Raw genomic sequence first — 19,214 nt, forward strand, 5'->3', positions numbered from 1 at the left:
CATGTTTATACAGATGGCGGTGTAGATAGTTCCATGTTTCTGTAGACGGCGGTGTAGATATTTTCATGTTTATAGAGATGGCGTTGTAGTTATTTCCATGTTTATAGAGATTGCGGTGTAGATATTTCCATGTTTATAGAGATAGCAGTGTAGGTATTTCCATATTTATAGGCATAGCTGTGTAGATATTTCCATGTGTATACAGATGGCTGTGTAGATATTTCCATGTGTATACAGATGGCATTGTAGGTATTTCCATGTTTATAGAGATGGTGGTGTAGATATTTCCATGTTAATACGATGGCGGTGCAGATGTTTTCATGTTTATAGAGATGGCATTGTAGATATTTCCATGATTATAGAGATTGCGGTGTAGATATTTCCATGTTTATAAAGATAGCTGTGTAGATATTTCCATGTTTATATAGATAGCGGCGTAGATATTTCCATGTTTATACAGATGGCAGTGTAGTTATTTCCATATTTATACACATGGCATTGTAGATATTTCCATGTTTATACAGAAAGCGGTGGAGATATTTGCATGTTTACAGAGATAGCGTTGTAGATATTTCCATCTTTGCACAGATTGCAGTGTAGATATTTCCATCTTTACACAGGTAGCTGTGTAGATATTTCCAAGTTTACACAGATAGCTGTGTAGGTATTTCCATGTTTACACAGATAGCGTTTTAGATATTTCCTAGTTTATACAAATACCGGTGTCGAAATTTCCATGTTTATACAGATAGAGGTGTTAGTATTTCCATGTGTATACAGATAGAGGTATAGATATTCCATGTTTATACAGCTCGTGGTGTAGATATTTCCATGTTTATACAGATGGCACTGTAGATATTTCCATGTTTATACAGATAGTGGTGTAGATATTTCGATGTTTATACAGATGGCGGTGTAGATAGTTCCATATTTTTGGAGACGGCGGTGTAGATATTTTCATGTTTATAGAGATGGCGGTGTAGATATTTCCATGTTTATGGAGATTGCGGTGTAGATATTTCCATGTTTACACAGACTGCTGTGTAGGTATTTCCATGTGTATACAGATGGCAGTGCAGATATTTCCATGTTTATAGAGATGGTGGTGTAGATATTTCCAAGTTTATACAGGTGAATGTGTAGATATTTGCATGTTTATAGAGATGGCGGTGTAGGTATTTCCATGTTTTACAGGTAGCCGTGTAGATATTTCCAGATTTATAGAGGTAGCAGTGTAGATATTTCCATGTTTATACAGATCGTGGTGTAGATATTTCCATCTTTCCACAGATGGCGGTGTAGATATGTCCATGCTTATACAGATGGCGGTGTAGATATTTCCATGTTTACAGAGATAGCGGTGTAGATATTTCCATGTGTATAGAGATGGCTGTGTAGGTATTTCCATGTTTATACAGATAGCGGTGTGGATATTTCCACGTTTTACAGATAGCGCTGTAGATATATTCATGTTTATACAGATAGCGGTGTAGATATTTCCATGTTTATTCAGCTCGCGGTGTAGATATTTCCATCTTTATAGAGATGGCAGTGTACATATTTCCATGTTAATACAGATTGTGGTGTAGATATTTCCATGTTTATATAGATGGCGGTGTAGATAGTTCCATGTTTCTGGAGATGGAGGTGTAGATATTTTCATGTGTATAGAGATGGCGGTGTAGATATTTCTATGTTTATAGAGATAGCGGTGTAGATATTTCCATGTGTATACAGATGGCATTGTAGTTATTTCCATGATTTAGAGATGGTGGTGTAGATATTTCCATCTTTATACAGATGACTGTGTAGATATTTGCATGTTTATGCAGATGGCGATGTTGATATTTCCATGTTTATAGAGATAACAGTGTAGATATTTCCATGTTTATAAAGATAGCGGTGTAGATATTTCCATGTTTACAGAGATAGCGGTATAGATATTTCCATGTTTATACTGATGGCGATGAAGTTATTTCTATGCTTTTACAGATGGTGGTGTTGATATTTCCTTGTTTATACAGATATTGGTGTACATATTTCCATGTTTATACCGATGGCGGTGTAGAAATTTCCATGTTTACAGAGATAGCGGTGTAGATATTTCCATGTTTATACACATTGCGGTGTAGATATTTCCATGTTTATACAGATAGCGGTGTAGATATTTCCATTTTTATACAGGTAGCGTTGTAGATATTTCCATGTTTATACAGATCGCAGTGTAGATATTTCCATCTTTCCCCCGATGGCATTGTAGGTATTTCCATGTTCATACAGATGGCGTTGTAGATATTTCCATGTTTATGCAGATAGCGTTGTAGATATTTCCATGTTCATGCTGATGGCAGTGTACATATTTCCATATTTATAGAGATGGCCGTGTAGTTATTTCTATGTTTATAGAGATAGCGGTGTAGATATTTCCATGTGTATAGAGATGGCGGTGCAGGTATTTCCATGTTTATAGAGATTGGTGAAGATATTTCCATGTTTATACAGCTCGCGGTGTAGATATTTCCATCTTTATGCAGATGGCAGTGTAGATATTTCCATGTTTATACAGATAGTGGTGTCGATATTTCCATGTTTATACAGATGGCGGTGTAGATAGTTCCATGTTTCTGGAAATGGCGGTGTATATATTTTCAAGTTTATAGAGATGGTGGTGTAGATATTTCCATGTTTATAGAGATTTCGGTGTAGATATTTCAATGTTTATAGAGATAGTGCTGTAGATATTTCCATGTTAACACAGATAGCGTTGTAGATATTTCCATGTTTATACAGATAGCGGTGTAGATATTTCCATGTTTTTACCCATTGCGGTGTAGATATTTCTATGTTTACAGAGATAGCGGTGTAGATATTTCCATGATTATACAGATAGTGGTGTAGATATTTCCATGTTTATGCAATCGACTGTGTAGATATTTCCATGTTTACTCAGATGGCGGTGTAGATATTTCCATGTTTCTAGAGATAGCCAAGTAGATATTTCCACCTTTATACAGCTAGCGGTGTAGAGATTTCCATGTTTCTAGAGATAGCCAAGTAGATATTTCCACCTTTATACAGCTAGCGGTGTAGATATTTCCATGTTTATAGAGATAGTGATGTAGATATTTCCATATTTTTACAGATAGCAGTGTAGATACTTCCATGTTTATACAGATTGCGGTGTAGATATTTCCATGTTTATACAGATTGCGGTGTGGGTATATCCATGTTTATGGAGATAGCAGTGTAGATATTTACATGTTTATACAGATGGCTGTGTAGATATTTCCATGTGTATACAGATGACGGTGTAGATATTTCCATGTTTATACACATGGAGATGTCGATATTTCCATGTTTTTACAGTTGACTGTGTAGATATTTCCATGTTTTTACAGACAGCGGTGTAGATATTTCCATGTTTATACAGATAGCGGTGTGGTTATTTCCATGTTTATACAGATAGCTCTGTAGATATTTCCATGTTTATAGAGATGGCTGTGTAGATATTTTCATGTTTATACATATGGCTGTGTAGATATTTCCATGTTTATACAGATGGCAGTGTATATATTTCCATGTTTATACAGATAGTGGTGTAGATTTTTCCATGTTTATACAGATGACTGTGTAGGTATTTCCATGTTTATAGAGATAGCCATGTAGATATTTCCAGGTTTATACAGATAGCAGTGCAGATATTTCCATGTTTATACAGATAGCGGTGTAGATATTTCCATGTTTACAGAGATAGGTGTGTAGATATTTCCATAATTGCACATATTGCGGGGTAGATATTTCCATCTTTACACAGATAGCGGAGTACATATTTCCATGTTTACACAGATAGCTGTGAAGATATTCCCATGTTTACACAGATACTGTTGTAGATATTTCCATGTTTATACAGGTAGCGGTGTAGATATATCCATGTTTACAAAGATAACAGTGTAGAAATTTCCATTTTTATAGGGATAGCGCTGGAGATATTTCCATGTTTAAACAGATAGCGACGTAGATATTTCCATGTTTATACAGATAGCGGTGTAGATATTTCCATGTTTATACAGATAGCGGTGGAGATATTTCTATGTTTATACAAATAGCGTTTTAGATATTACCATGTTTATACAGATAGCAGTGTAGATATTTCCCTGTTTATACAGATAACGGGGTAGTTATTTCCATGTTTACAGAGATAGCGTAGTATATATTTTGATATGTGCACAGATTGCGGTGTACATATTTTCATCTTTACACAGATAGTGGTGTACGTATTTCCATGTTTACTCAGATATCTGTGTAGATATTTTCATGTTTACACAGATATTGCTGTACATATTCCCATGTTTTTACAGATAGCGGTGTAGATATTTCCATGTTTATAAAGAAAGCGGTGTAGATATTTCCATGTTTATACAGATAGTGGTGTAGATATTTCCCTGTTTACACAGATATTGTTGTTGATATTTCCATGTTTATAGAGATAGCGTTGTAGGTATTTCCATATTTATAGAGATAGCGATGTAGATATTTCCATCTTTATGCAGATAGTGGCGTAGATATTTCCATGTTTATTGAGATAGCGGTGTAGACAATTCCATGTTTATACAGATCGTGGTGTAGATATTTCCATGTTTATACAGTTAGCTGTGTAGATATTTCCATGTTTGTACCGATAGCGGGGTAGATATTTCCATGTGTACAGAGATAGCTTTGTAGATATTTTGATATTTGCACAGATTGGGGTGTACATATTTTCATCTTTACACAGATATCGTTGTACATATTTCCATGTCTACACAAACAGCTGTGTAGATATTTCCATGTTTACACAGATATTGTTGTAAATATTTCCACGTTTATACAGATAGCGGTGTAGATATTTCCACGTTTTACAGATAGCAGTGTAGATATTTACATGTTTATGCAGATAGTGGTGTAGATATTTCCATGTTTACAGAGATAGCGTTGTAGATATTTCCATCTTTTCACAGATTGCAGTGTGGATATTTCATCTTTACGCAGATAGCTATGTAGATATTTCCAAGTTAACACAGATAGCTGTGTAGATATTTCCATGTTTATACAGATAGCATTGTAGATATTTCCATGTTTATACAGATAGCGGTGTAGATATTTCCATGTTCATGCAGATGGCGGTGTTGGTATTTCCATGTTTATACAGATAGCGGTGTAGATATTTCCATGTTTATACAGATGGCGGTGTGGATATTTCCATGTTTATACTGATAGCGGTGTAGATATTTCCATGTTTATACAGATGACTGTGTAGGTATTCCCATGTTCATAAAGGTGGCGGTGTAGATACTTCCATGTTTATACAGATAGCGGTGTAGATATTTCCATGTTCATGCAGATGGCGGTGTAGATATTTCCATGTTTATAGAGATGGCCGTGTATATATTTCTATGTTTATAGAGATAGCGGTGTAGATATTTCCCTGTTTATACAGATGACTGTGTAGGTATTCCCATGTTCATAAAGGTGGCGTTGTAGATATTTCCATGTTCATAGAGATAGCCATGTATGTATTTCCATATTTATACAGATAGCGGTGTAGACATTTCCATGTTTACAGAGATACACATGTAGATGTTTCCATGTTTATATAGATAGCGGTGTAGGCATTTCCATGTTCATAGAGATAGCAGTGTAAATATTTCCATACTTATACAGATAGCTGTGTAGGTATTTCCATGTTTATACAGGTAGAGGTGTATATATTTCCATGTTTATGCAGATCTCGGGGTAGATATTTCCATCTTTCTACAGATGGTACTGTAGATGTTTCTATGTTTATAGAGATGGCGGTGTAGATATTTCCATGTTTATACAGATGGCTGTGTAGATATTTCCATGTTTATACAGATGACTTTGTAGGTATTTCCATGTTTATACAGATGGCAGTGTAGATATTTCCATGTTTATATAGATGGTGGTGTAGATATTACCATGTTTATACAGATAGCGGTGTAGATATTTTCATGTTTATACAGATCGTGGTGAAGATATTTCCATGTTTATTCAGATCACGGTGTGGATATTTCCATGTTTATACAGATCGCGGTGTAGATATTTCCATGTTTATACAGATAGCGGTGTAGATATTTCCAGGTTATAGAGATAGCGGTGTAGGTATCTCCATGTTTATAGACATAGCGGTGTAGATATTTCCATGTTTATATAGATGGCGTTGTAGATACTTCCATGTTTATACCCATAGCGGTGTTGGTATTTCTACGTTTATACAGATAGCGATGTAGTTATTTACGTGTTTATACAGCTCGCGGTGCAGATATTTATATCTTTATACAGATGGCATTGTAGATATTTCCTTATTTACACAGATGTCGGTGTCGATGTTTCCATGTTTATACAGATGGCGGAGTAGTTAGTTCCATGTTTATGGGGATGGCAGTGTAGATATTTTCATGTTCATAGAGATGGCGGTGTAGATATTTCCATGTTTATACAGATACCGGTGTAGATATTTCCATGTTTATACAGACCGCAGTGTAGATATTTCCATGTTTATAGAGATAGCAGTGTAGATATTTCCAAGTTTGTACAGATGTCGGTGTTGATGTTTCCATCTATACACAGATTGCCGTGTAGGTATTTCCATGTGTATACAGATGGCATTGCAGATATTTCCATGTTTATACAGATGGTGGTGTAGATATTTCCATGTTTACACAGATGACTGTATAGGTATTTCCATGTTTATACAGATGGTGGTGTAGATATTTCCATGTTTATAGAGATAGCAGTGTAGATATTTCCATATTTATACAGATAACGGTGTAGAAATTTCCATGTTTATACAAAGAGCGGTGTAAATATTTCCATGTTTATACAGATCACGGTGAAGATATTTCCTTGTTTATACAAATAGCAGTGTAGTTATTTCCATGTTTATACAGATAGCGGTGTAGATATTTCCATGTACATACAAATGGCTGTGTAGATATTTCGATGTTTATACAGATGGCTGTGTAGATATTTCCATGTTTATGCAGATGACTTTGTACGTATTTCCATGTTTATACAGATGGCAGTGTAGATATTTCCATGTTTATGGAGATGGTGGTGTAGATATTACCATGTTTATACAGATAGCGGTGTAGATATTTCCATGTTTATACAGATGGTGGTGAAGATATTTCCATGTTTATACAGATCATGGTGTATATATTTCCTTGTTTATACAGATCGCGGTGTTGATATTTCCATGTTTATACAGATAGCGGTGTAGATATTTCCATGTTTATACAGATAGCGGTGTAGATATTTCCATGTTATAGAGATAGCGGTGTAGGTATTTCCATGTTTATAATCATAGCGGTGTACATATTTCCATGTTTATATAGATGGCGTTGTAAATATTTCCATGTTTATACCGATAGCGGTGTTGGTATTTCCACATTTATACAGATAGCGATGTAGATATTTACATGTTTATACAGTTCGCGGTGCAGATATTTATATCTTTATGCAGATGGCATTGTAGATATTTCCTTATTCACACAGATGGAGGTGTAGATGTTTCCACGTTTATACAGATGGCGGAGTACTTAGTTCCATGTTTATGGAGATGGCAGTGTAGATATTTTCATGTTTATAGAGATGGTGTTGTAGGTTTTTCCATGTTTATACAGATGGCTGTGTAGATATTTCCATGTTTATACAGATGGCTGTGTAGATATTTCCATGTGTATACAGATGGCATTGTAGATATTTCCATGTTTATATAGATGACGGTATAGGTATTTCCATCTTTTTACAGATGGCAGGGCAGATATTTCCATGTTCATAGAGATAGCGGTGTAGATATTTCCATGTTTGTACAGATGGCGGTGTTGATATTTCCATCTATACACAGATGGCCGTGTATATATTTCAATGTTTGTACAGATGGCGGCGTAGATATTTCCATGGACATGCAGATGGCGGTGTAGATATTTCCATGTTTATACGGATAGCGGTGTAGATATTTTCATGTTTACACAGATGGTGGTGTAGGTATTTCCGTGTTTATACACATGGTGGAGTAGACATTTCCATCTTTATGGAGATGGCAGTGTAGTTATATTCATGTTTATAGAGATGGCGGTGTAGATATTTCCATATTTATAGAGATAGCGGTGTAGATATTTCCATCTTTCTACACATGGCAGTGTAGATATTTCCATGTTTGTACAGATGGCGGTGTTGATGTTTCCATCTATACACAGATTGCCGTGTAGGTATTTCCATGTGTATACAGATGGCATTGTAGATATTTCCATGTTTATACAACTGGCGGTGTAGATATTTTCATATTTATACAGATGTCTGTTTAGATATTTCCATATGTATACAGATGGTATTGTAGCTATTTCCATGTTTATACAGATGGTGGTGTAGATATTTCCATGTTTATTCAGATGACTGTGTAGATATTTCCATGTTTTTACAGATGGCAGTGTAGATATTTCAATGTTTATAGAGATGGCGCTGTAGATAATTCCATGTTTATACATATCGCGGTGTAGATATTTCCACGTTTATACAGATCGCGGATTAGATATTTCCATGTTTACAGATCGTGGTGTAGATAATTCCATGTTTATACAGATCGCAGTGTAGATATTTCCATGTTTATACAGATAGCGGGGTAGATATTTCCATGTTTTTACAGATATCGGTGTAGATATTTCCAAGTTTACACAGATTGCGGTGTAGATATTTCCATCTTTCTACAGATGATATTGTTGATATTTCCATGTTTATACAGATGGTTGTGTAGATATTTCCATGTTTATACAGATGGTGGTGTAGCTATTACCATGTTTATACAGATAGCGGTGTAGATATTTCCATGTTTATACAGATCACGGTGAAGATATTTCCATGTTTATACAGATCGCGGTGTAGATATTTCCATGTTTATACAGATCGCAGTGTAGATATTTCCATGTTTATACAGATAGCGGTGTACATATTTACATGTATATTCAGATAGCGGTGTAGATATTTCCATGTTTATTGAGATAGCGGTGTAGATATTTCCAGGTTTGTACAGATGGCGGTGTTGAAGTTTCCATCTATACACAGATTGCCGTGTAGGTATTTCCATGTGTATACAGATGGCATTGTAGATATTTCCATGTTTATACAGATGATGGTGTAGATATTTCCATGTTTATATAGATGACTGTATAGGTATTTCCATGTTTTTACAGATGGCATTGTAGATATTTCCATGTTTATAGAGATAGCAGTGTAGATATTTCCATGTTTATACAGATGTCGGTGTAGATATTTCCATGTTTACAGAGATAGCGGTGTAGATATTTCCATATTTATACAGTAACGGTGTAGATATTTCCATGTTTATACAGATAGCGGTGTAAATATTTCCATGTTTATACAGATCACGGTGTAGATATTTCCATGTTTATAGAGATAGCGGTGTAGATATTTCCATCTTTCTACAGATGGCATTGTAGATATTTCCATGTTTATACAGATGACTGTATAGGTATTTCCATGTTTTTACAGATGGCGGTGCAGATATTTAAATGTCTATAGAGATAGCGGTGTAGATATTTCCATGTTTGTACAGATGGCGGTGTTGATATTTCCATCTATACACAGATGGCCGTGTAGATATTTCCATGTTTATTCAGATGGCGGCGTAGATATTTCCAAGGACATGCAGATGGCGGTGTAGTTATTTCCATGTTTATACAGATAGCGCTGTAGGTATTTCCATGTTTACACAGATGGTGGTGTAGATATTTCCGTGTTTATACACATGGCGGAGTAGATACTTCCATCTTTATGGAGATGGCAGTGTAGATATATACATGTTCACAGAGATGGTGGTGTAGATATTTCCATATTTATAGAGATAGCGGTGTAGATATTTCCATCTTTCTACAGATGGCAGTGTAGATATTTCCATGTTTATACAGATGGCCGTGTAGATTTTTCCATATTTATACAGATGTCTGTGTAGATATTTCCATGTGCATACAGATGGTATTGTAGGAATTTCCATGTTTATACAGATGGTGGTGTAGATATTTCCATGTTGATTCAGATGACTGTGTAGTTATTTCCATGTTTTTACAGATGGCAGTGTAGATATTTCAATGTTTATATAGATGGCGCTGTTGATATTTCCATGTTTATACAGATAACGGTGGAGATATTTCCATGTTTATACAGAGAGCAGTGGAGATATTTCCATGTTTATACACATAGCGGTGTACATATTTCCATGTTTATAGAGACAGCGGTGTAGGTATTTCCATGTTTATACAGATAGCGGTGTATATATTTCCATGTTTATACAGATCATGGTGTAGATATTTCCATGTTTATACAGATACCGGTGTAGATATTTCCATGTTTATACAGACCGCAGTGTAGATATTTCCATGTTTATAGAGATAGCAATGTAGATATTTCCATGTTTGTACAGATGGCGGTGTTGAGGTTTCCATCTATACACTGATTGCCGTGTAGGTATTTCCATGTGTATACAGATGGCATTGTAGATATTTCCATGTTTATACAGATGGTGGTGTAGATATTTCCACGTTTACACAGATGACTGTATAGGTATTTCCATGTTTATACAGATGGCGGTGTAGATATTTCCAAGTTTATAGAGATAGCGGTGTAGATATTTCCATATTTATACAGATAACGGTGTAGAAGTTTCCATGTTTATACAGATAGCGGTGTAAATATTTCCATGTTTATACAGATCACGGTGTAGATATTTCCATGTGTATAGAGTTAGCGGTGTAGATATTTCCATGTTTATACCGATAGCGGTGTTGATATTTCCATGTTTATACAGACCGCGGTGTAGATATTTCCATGTTTATACAGATAGCGGTGCAGATATTTTCATGTTTGTACAGATGGCGGTGTTGATATTTCCATCGATACACAGATGACCGTGTAGATATTTCCATGTTTATACAGATGGCGGCGCAGATATTTCCATGGATATGTATATGGCGGTGTAGATATTTCCATGTTTATACAGATAGCGGTGTAGTTATTTCCATGTTTATATAGATAGCAGTGTAGATATTTCCATGTATGTACACATGGCTGTGTAGATATTTCCATGTTTATACAGATGGCGGTGTAGATATTTCCATGTTTATACAGATAACTTTGTAAGTATTTCCATGTTTATACAGATGGCGGTGTAGATATTTCGATGTTTATAGAGATAGCAGTGGAGATATTTCCATGTTTATGCAAATAGCGGTGTAGATATTTCCATGTTTATACTGATCGTGGTGTAGACATTTCCATGTTTATAGAGATGGCGGTGTAGATATTTCCATGTTCATAGAGATAGCGGTGTTGATTTTTCCATGTTTATAGAGATAGCGGTGTGGATATTTCCATGTTTATACCGATAGGGGTGTAGATATTTCCCTGTTTATAGAGATGGCGGTGTAGACATTTCCATGTTTATACAGATCACGGTGTAGATATTTCTTTGTTTATACAAATAGCGGTGTAGTTATTTCCATGTTTATACAGATAGTGGTGTAGATATTTCCATGTATATACAGATGGCTTTGTAGATATTTCCATGTTTATACAGATGGCTGTGTAGATATTTCCATGTTTATACAGATGACTTTGTAGGTATTTCCATGTTTATACAGATGGCGGTGTAGATATTTCCATGTTTATAGAGAGAACAGTGTAGATATTTCCATGTTTATACAGATAGCGTTGTAGATATTTCCATGTTTATACAGATCGCGGTGTAGATATTTCCATGTTTATACAGATAGCGGTGTAGATATTTCCATGTTTTTACAGATATCGGTGTAGATATTTCCATGTTTACACAGATTGCGGTGTAGATATTTCCATCTTTCTACAGATGGCATTGTAGATATTTCCATGTTTATACAGATGACTGTATAGGTATTTCCATGTTTTTACAGATGGCGGTGCAGTTATTTCCATGTCTATAGAGATAGCGGTGTAGATATTTCCATGTTTGTACAGATGGCGGTGTTGATATTTCCATCTATACACAGATGGCCGTGTAGATATTTCCATGTTATTCAGATGACGGCGTAGATATTTCCAAGGACATGCAGATGGCGGTGTAGTTATTTCCATGTTTATACAGATGGCGCTGTAGGTATTTCCATGTTTACACAGATGGTGGTGTAGATATTTCCGTGTTGATACACATGGCGGAGTAGATACTTCCATCTTTATGGAGATGGCAGTGTAGATATTTTCATGTTCATAGAGAAGGCGGTGTAGATATTTCCATATTTATAGAGATAGCGGTGTAGATATTTCCATCTTTCTACAGATGGCAGTGTAGATATTTCCATGTTTATAGAGATGGCCGTGTAGATATTTCCATATCTATACAGATGTCTGTGTAGATATTTCCATGTGTATACAGATGGTATTGTAGGAATTTCCATGTTTATACAGATGGTGGTGTAGATATATCCATGTTGATTCAGATGACTGTGTAGTTATTTCCATGTTTATACAGATGGCGGTGTAGATATTCCCATGTTTATAGAGATAGCGGTGTAGATATTTCCATATTTATACAGATAACGGTGCAGATATTTCCATGTTTATACAAATTGCAGTGTAAATATTTCCACGTTTATACAGATCACAGTGTAGATATTTCCAGGTTTATAGAGATAGCAGTGTAGATATTTCCATGTTTATACAGATAGCGGTTTAGCTATTTCCATGTTTATACAGACCGCGGTGTAGATATTTCCATGTTTATACAGATAGCGGTGCAGATATTTCCATGTTTGTACAGATGGCGGTGTTGATATTTCCATCTATACACAGATGACCGTGTAGATATTTCCATGATTATACAGAAGGCGGCGCAGATATTTCCATGGATATGTAGAAGGCGGTGTAGATATTTCCATGTTTATACAGATAGCGGTGTAGATATTTCCATGTATATACAGATGGCTGTGTAGATATTTCCATGTTTATACAGATGGCTGTGTAGATATTTCCATGTTTATACAGATGACTTTGTAGGTATTTCCATGTTTATACAGATGGCGGTGTAGGTATTTCCATGTTTATAGAGTTAGCTGTGTAGATATTTCCATGTTTATAGAGATAGCTGTGTAGATATTTCCATGTTTATACAGATAGCGGTGTAGATATTTCCATGTTTATACAGATCACGGTGTAGATATTTCCATGTTTATACAGACAGCAGTGGAGATATTTCCATGTTTATACACATAACGGTGTACATATTTCCATGTTTATAGAGACAGCGGTGTAGGTATTTCCATGTTTATACAGATAGCGGTGCAGATATTTCCATGTTTATACAGATGCCTATGCAGATATTTCCATATTTATACAGAGGGCTCTGTAGATATTTCCATGTTTATACAGATGGCAGTGCAGATTTTTCCATATTCCTACTCATGACTGTGTAGGTATTTCCATGTTTATACAGATGGCTTTGTAGATATTTCCATGTTTATAGAGATAGCTGTTTAGATTTTTCCATGTTTATACAGATAGCGGTGTAGATATTTCCATGTTTATACAGATCGCGGTGTAGATATATCCATGTTTATACACACAGCAGTGGAGATATTTCCATGTTTATACACTTAGCGGTGTACATATTTCCATGTTTATAGAGACAGCGGTGTAGGTATTTCCATGTTTATACAGATAGCGGTGCAGATATTTCCATGTTTATACAGATGCCTATGCAGATATTTCCATATTTATACAGAAGTCTCTGTAGATATTTCCATGTTTATACAGATGGCAGTGTAGATTTTTCCATGTTCCTACACATGACTGTGTAGGTATTTCCATGTTTATACAGATGGCTTTGTAGATATTTCCATGTTTATAGACATAGCGGTGTAGATTTTTCCATGTTTATACAGATAGTGGTGTAAATATTTCCATGTTTATACGGATCGTGGTGTAGATATTTCCATGTTTATAGAGATACCGGTTTGGAAATTTCCATGTTTATACAGACCGCAGTGTAGATATTTCCATATATATACAGATAGCGGTGTAGATATTTCCATGTCTGTACAGATGGCGGTGTTGATGTTTCCATCTATACACAGATTGCCGTGTAGGTATTTCCATGTGTATACAGATGGCATTGTAGATATTTCCATGTTTATACAGATGGTGGTGTAGATATTTCCATGTTCATACAGATGACTGTATAGGTATTTCCAGGTTTTTACAGATGGCATTGTATATATTTCCATGTTTATAGAGATATAAGTGTAGTTATTTCCATGTTTATACAGATGGCGGTGTAGATATTTCCATATTTATACAGATAACGGTGTAGATATTTCCATGTTTATACAGACTGCAGTGTAAATATTTCCATGTTTATACAGATCACGGTGTAGATATTTCCAGGTATATAGAGATAGCAGTGTAGATATTTCCATGTTTATAGAGATAGCGGTTTAGCTATTTCCATGTTTATACAGACCGCGGTGTAGATATTTCCATGTTTATACAGATAGCGCTGCAGATATTTCCATGTTTGTACAGATGACGGTGTTGATATTTCCATCTATACACAGATGACCGTGTAGATATTTCCATGTTCATACAGAAGGCGGCGCAGATATTTCCATGGATATGTAGAAGGCGGTGTAGATATTTCCATGTTTATACAGTTAGCGGTGTAGATATTTCCATGTATATACAGATGGCTGTGTAGATATTTCCATGTTTATACACATGGCTGTGTGGGTATTTCCATGTTTATACAGATGACTTTGTAGGTATTTCCATGTTTATACACATGGCGGTGTAGATATTTCCATGTTTATAGAGATAGCTGTGTAGATATTTCCATGTTTATACAGATAGCGGTGTAGATATCTCCATGTTTATACAGATCGCGGTGTAGATATTTCCATGTTTATACATACAGCAGTGGAGATATTTCCATGTTTATACACATAGCGTTGTACATATTTCCATGTTTATAGAGACAGCGGTGTAGGTATTTCCATGTTTATACAGATAGCGGTGCAGATATTTCCATGTTTATACAGATGCCTATGCAGATATTTCCATATTTATACAGAGGGCTCTGTAGATATTTCCATGTTTATACAGATGGCAGTGCAGATTTTTCCATGTTCCTACACATGACTGTGTAGGTATTTCCATGTTTATACAGATGGCTTTGTAGATATTTCCATGTTTATAGAGATAGCGGTGTAGATATTTCCATGTTTATACAGATAGCGGTGTAAATATTTCCATGTTTATACAGATCGTGGTGTAGATATTTCCATGTTTATACAGATACCGGTGTAGAAATTTCCATGTTTATACAGACAGCAGTGTAGATATTTCCATGTTTATACAGATAGCGGTGTAGATATTTCCATGTTTGTACAGATGGCGGTGTTGAAGTTTCCATGTATACACAGATTGCCGTGTAGGTATTTCCATGTGTATACAGATGGCATTGTACATATTTCCATGTTTATACAGATGGTGGTGTAGATATTTCCACGTTTATACAGATGGCTGTGTAGATATTTCCATGTTTACACAGATGACTTTGTAGTTATTTCCATGTTTATACAGATGGCGGGGTAGTTATTTCCATGTTTATAGAGACAGCTGTGTAGATATTTCCATGTTTATACAGATAACGGTGTAGATATTTCCATGTTTATACAGATAGCAGTGTAAATATTTCCATGTTTATACAGATCACGGTGTAGATATTTCCAGGTTTATAGAGATAGCAGTGTAGATATTTCCATGTTTATACAGATAGCGGTTCAGCTATTTCCATGTTTATACAGACCGCGGTGTAGATATTTCCATGTTTATAAAGATAGCAGTGCAGATATTTCCATGTTTGTACAGATGGCGGTGTTGATATTTCCATCTATACACAGATGACAGTGTAGATATTTCCATGTTTATACAGAAGGTTGCGCAGATATTTCCATGGATACGTAGAAGGCGGTGTAGATATTTCCATGTTTATACAGATAGCGGTGTAGATATTTCCATGTATATACAGATGGCTGTGTAGATATTTCCATGTTTATACAGATGGCTGTGTAGCTATTTCCATGTTTATACAGATGACTTTGTAGGTATTTCCATGTTTATACAGATGGCGGTGTAGGTATTTCCATGTTTATAGAGATAGCTGTGTAGATATTTCCATGTTTATACAGATAGCGGTGTAGATATTTCCATGTTTATACAGACAGCAGTGGAGATATTTCCATGTTTATACAGATAGCAGTGTAGATATTTCCATGTCTGTACAGATGGCGGTTTTGATGATTCCATCTATACACAGATTGCCGTGTAGGTATTTCCATGTGTATACAGATGGCATTGTAGATATTTCCATGTTTATACAGATGGTGGTGTAGATATTTCCATGTTCATACAGATGACTGTATAGGTATTTCCATGTTTTTACAGATGGCATTGTAGATATTTTCATGTTTATAGAGATATAAGTGTAGTTATTTCCATTTTTATACAGATGGCGGTGTAGATATTTCCATGTTTATAGAGATAGCGGTGTAGATATTTCCATATTTATACAGATAACGGTGTAGATATTTCCATGTTTATACAGATCACGGTGTAGATATTTCCAGGTTTATAGAGATAGCAGTGTAGATATTTCCATGTTTATACAGATAGCAGTTTAGCTATTTCCATGTTTATAGAGACTGCGGTGTAGATATTTCCATGTTTATACAGATGGCGGTGCAGATATTTCCATGTTTGTACAGATGACAGTGTTGATATTTCCATCTATACACAGATGACCGTGTAGATATTTCCATGTTTATACAGAAGGCGGCTCAGGTATTTCCATGGATATGTAGAAGGCGGTGTAGATATTTCCATGTTTATATAGATAGCGGTGTAGATATTTCCATGTACATACAGATGGCTGTGTAGATATTTCCATGTTTATACAGATGGCTGTGTAGATATTTCGATGTTTATACAGATGACTTTGTAGGTATTTCCATGTATATACAGATGGCGGTGTAGGTATTTCCATGTTTATAGAGATAGCTGTGAAGATATTTCCATGTTTATACAGATAGCGGTGTAGATATTTCCATGTTTATACAGATCACGGTGTAGATATTTCCATGTTTATACAGACAGCAGTTGAGATATTTCCATGTTTATACACATAGCGTTGTACATATTTCCATGTTTATAGAGACAGCGGTGTAGGTATTTCCATGTTTATACAGATAGTGGTGTAGAAATTTCCATGTTTATACAGACTGCAGTGTAGATATTTCCATGTTTGTACAGATGGCGGTGTTGATGTTTCCATCTATACACAGATTGCCGTGTAGGTATTTCCATGTGTATACAGATGGCATTGTAGATATTTCCATGTTTATACAGATGGTGGTGTAGATATTTCCATGTTTATACAGATGACTGTATAGGTATTTCCATGTTTTTACAGATGGCATTGTAGATATTTCCATGTTTATAGAGATAGCAGTGTAGATATTTCCATGTTTATACAGATGGCGGTGTAGATATTTCCATGTTTATAGAGATAGCGGTGTAGATATTTCCATATTTATACAGATAACGGTGTAGATATTTCCATGTTTATACAGATAGCAGTGTAAATATTTCCATGTTTATACAGATCACGGTGTAGTTATTTCCAGTTTTATAGAGATAGCAGTGTAGATATTTCCAGGTTTATGCAGATAGCGGTTTAGCTATTTCCATGTTTATACAGACCGCGGTGTAGATATTTCCATGTTTATACAGATAGCGGTGCAGATATTTCCATGTTTGTACAGATGGCGGTGTTGATATTTCCATCAATACACAGATGACCGTCTAGATATTTCCATGTTTATACAGAAGCCGGCGCAGATATTTCCATGGATATGTAGAAGGCGGTGTAGATATTTCCATGTTTATACAGATAGCGGTGTAGATATTTCCATGTATATACAGATGGCTGTGTAGATATTTCCATGTTTATACAGATGGCTGTGTAGATATTTCCATGTTTATACAGATGACTTTGTAGGTATTTCCATGTTTATACAGATGGCGGTGTAGGTATTTCCATGTTTATAGAGATAGCTGTGTAGATATTTCCATGTTTATACAGATAGCGGTGTAGATATTTCCATGTTTATACAGACAGCAGTGGAGATATTTCCATGTTTATACACATAGGGTGTACATATTTCCATGTATATAGAGACAGCAATGTAGGTATTTCCATGTTTATACAGATAGCGGTGCAGATATTTCCATGTTTATACAGATGCCTATGCAGATAGTTCCATATTTATAGAGAGGGCTCTGTAGATATTTCCATGTTTATACAGATGGCAGTGTAGATTTTTCAATGTTCCTACACATGACTGTGTAGGTATTTCCATGTTTATACAGATTGCTTTGTAGATATTTCCATGTTTATAGAGATAGCGGTGTAGATATTTCCATGTTTATACAGATAGCGGTGTAAATATTTCCATGTTTATACAGATCGTGGTGTAGATATTTCGATGTTTAAACAGACACCGGTGTGGAAATTTCCATGTTTATACAGACCGCAGTGTAGATATTTCCATGTTTTTACAGATAGCGGTGTAGATATTTCCATGTATGTACAGATGGCGGTGTTGATGTTTCCATTTATACACAGATTGCCGTGTAGGTATTTCCATGTGTATACAGATGGCATTGTAGATATTTCCATGTTTATACAGATGGTGGTGTAGATATTTCCATGTTCATACAGATGACTGTATAGGTATTTCCATGTTTTTACAGATGGCATTGTAGATATTTCCATGTTTATAGAGATATAAGTGTAGATATTTCCATGTTTATACAGATGGCGGTGTAGATATTTCCATGTTTATAGAGATAGCGGTGTAGATATTTCCATATTTATACAGATAACGGTGTAGATATTTCCATGTTTATACAGATAGCAGTGTAAATATTTCCATGTTTATACAGATCACGGTGTAGATATTTCCAGGTTTATAGAGATAGCAGTGTAGATATGTCCATGTTCATACAGATAGCGGTTTAGCTATTTCCATGTTTATACAGACCGCGGTGTAGATATT

This window comes from Pan troglodytes, chromosome 11, assembly GCF_028858775.2.
Source record: "Pan troglodytes isolate AG18354 chromosome 11, NHGRI_mPanTro3-v2.0_pri, whole genome shotgun sequence".
NCBI lineage: Eukaryota > Metazoa > Chordata > Mammalia > Primates > Hominidae > Pan > Pan troglodytes.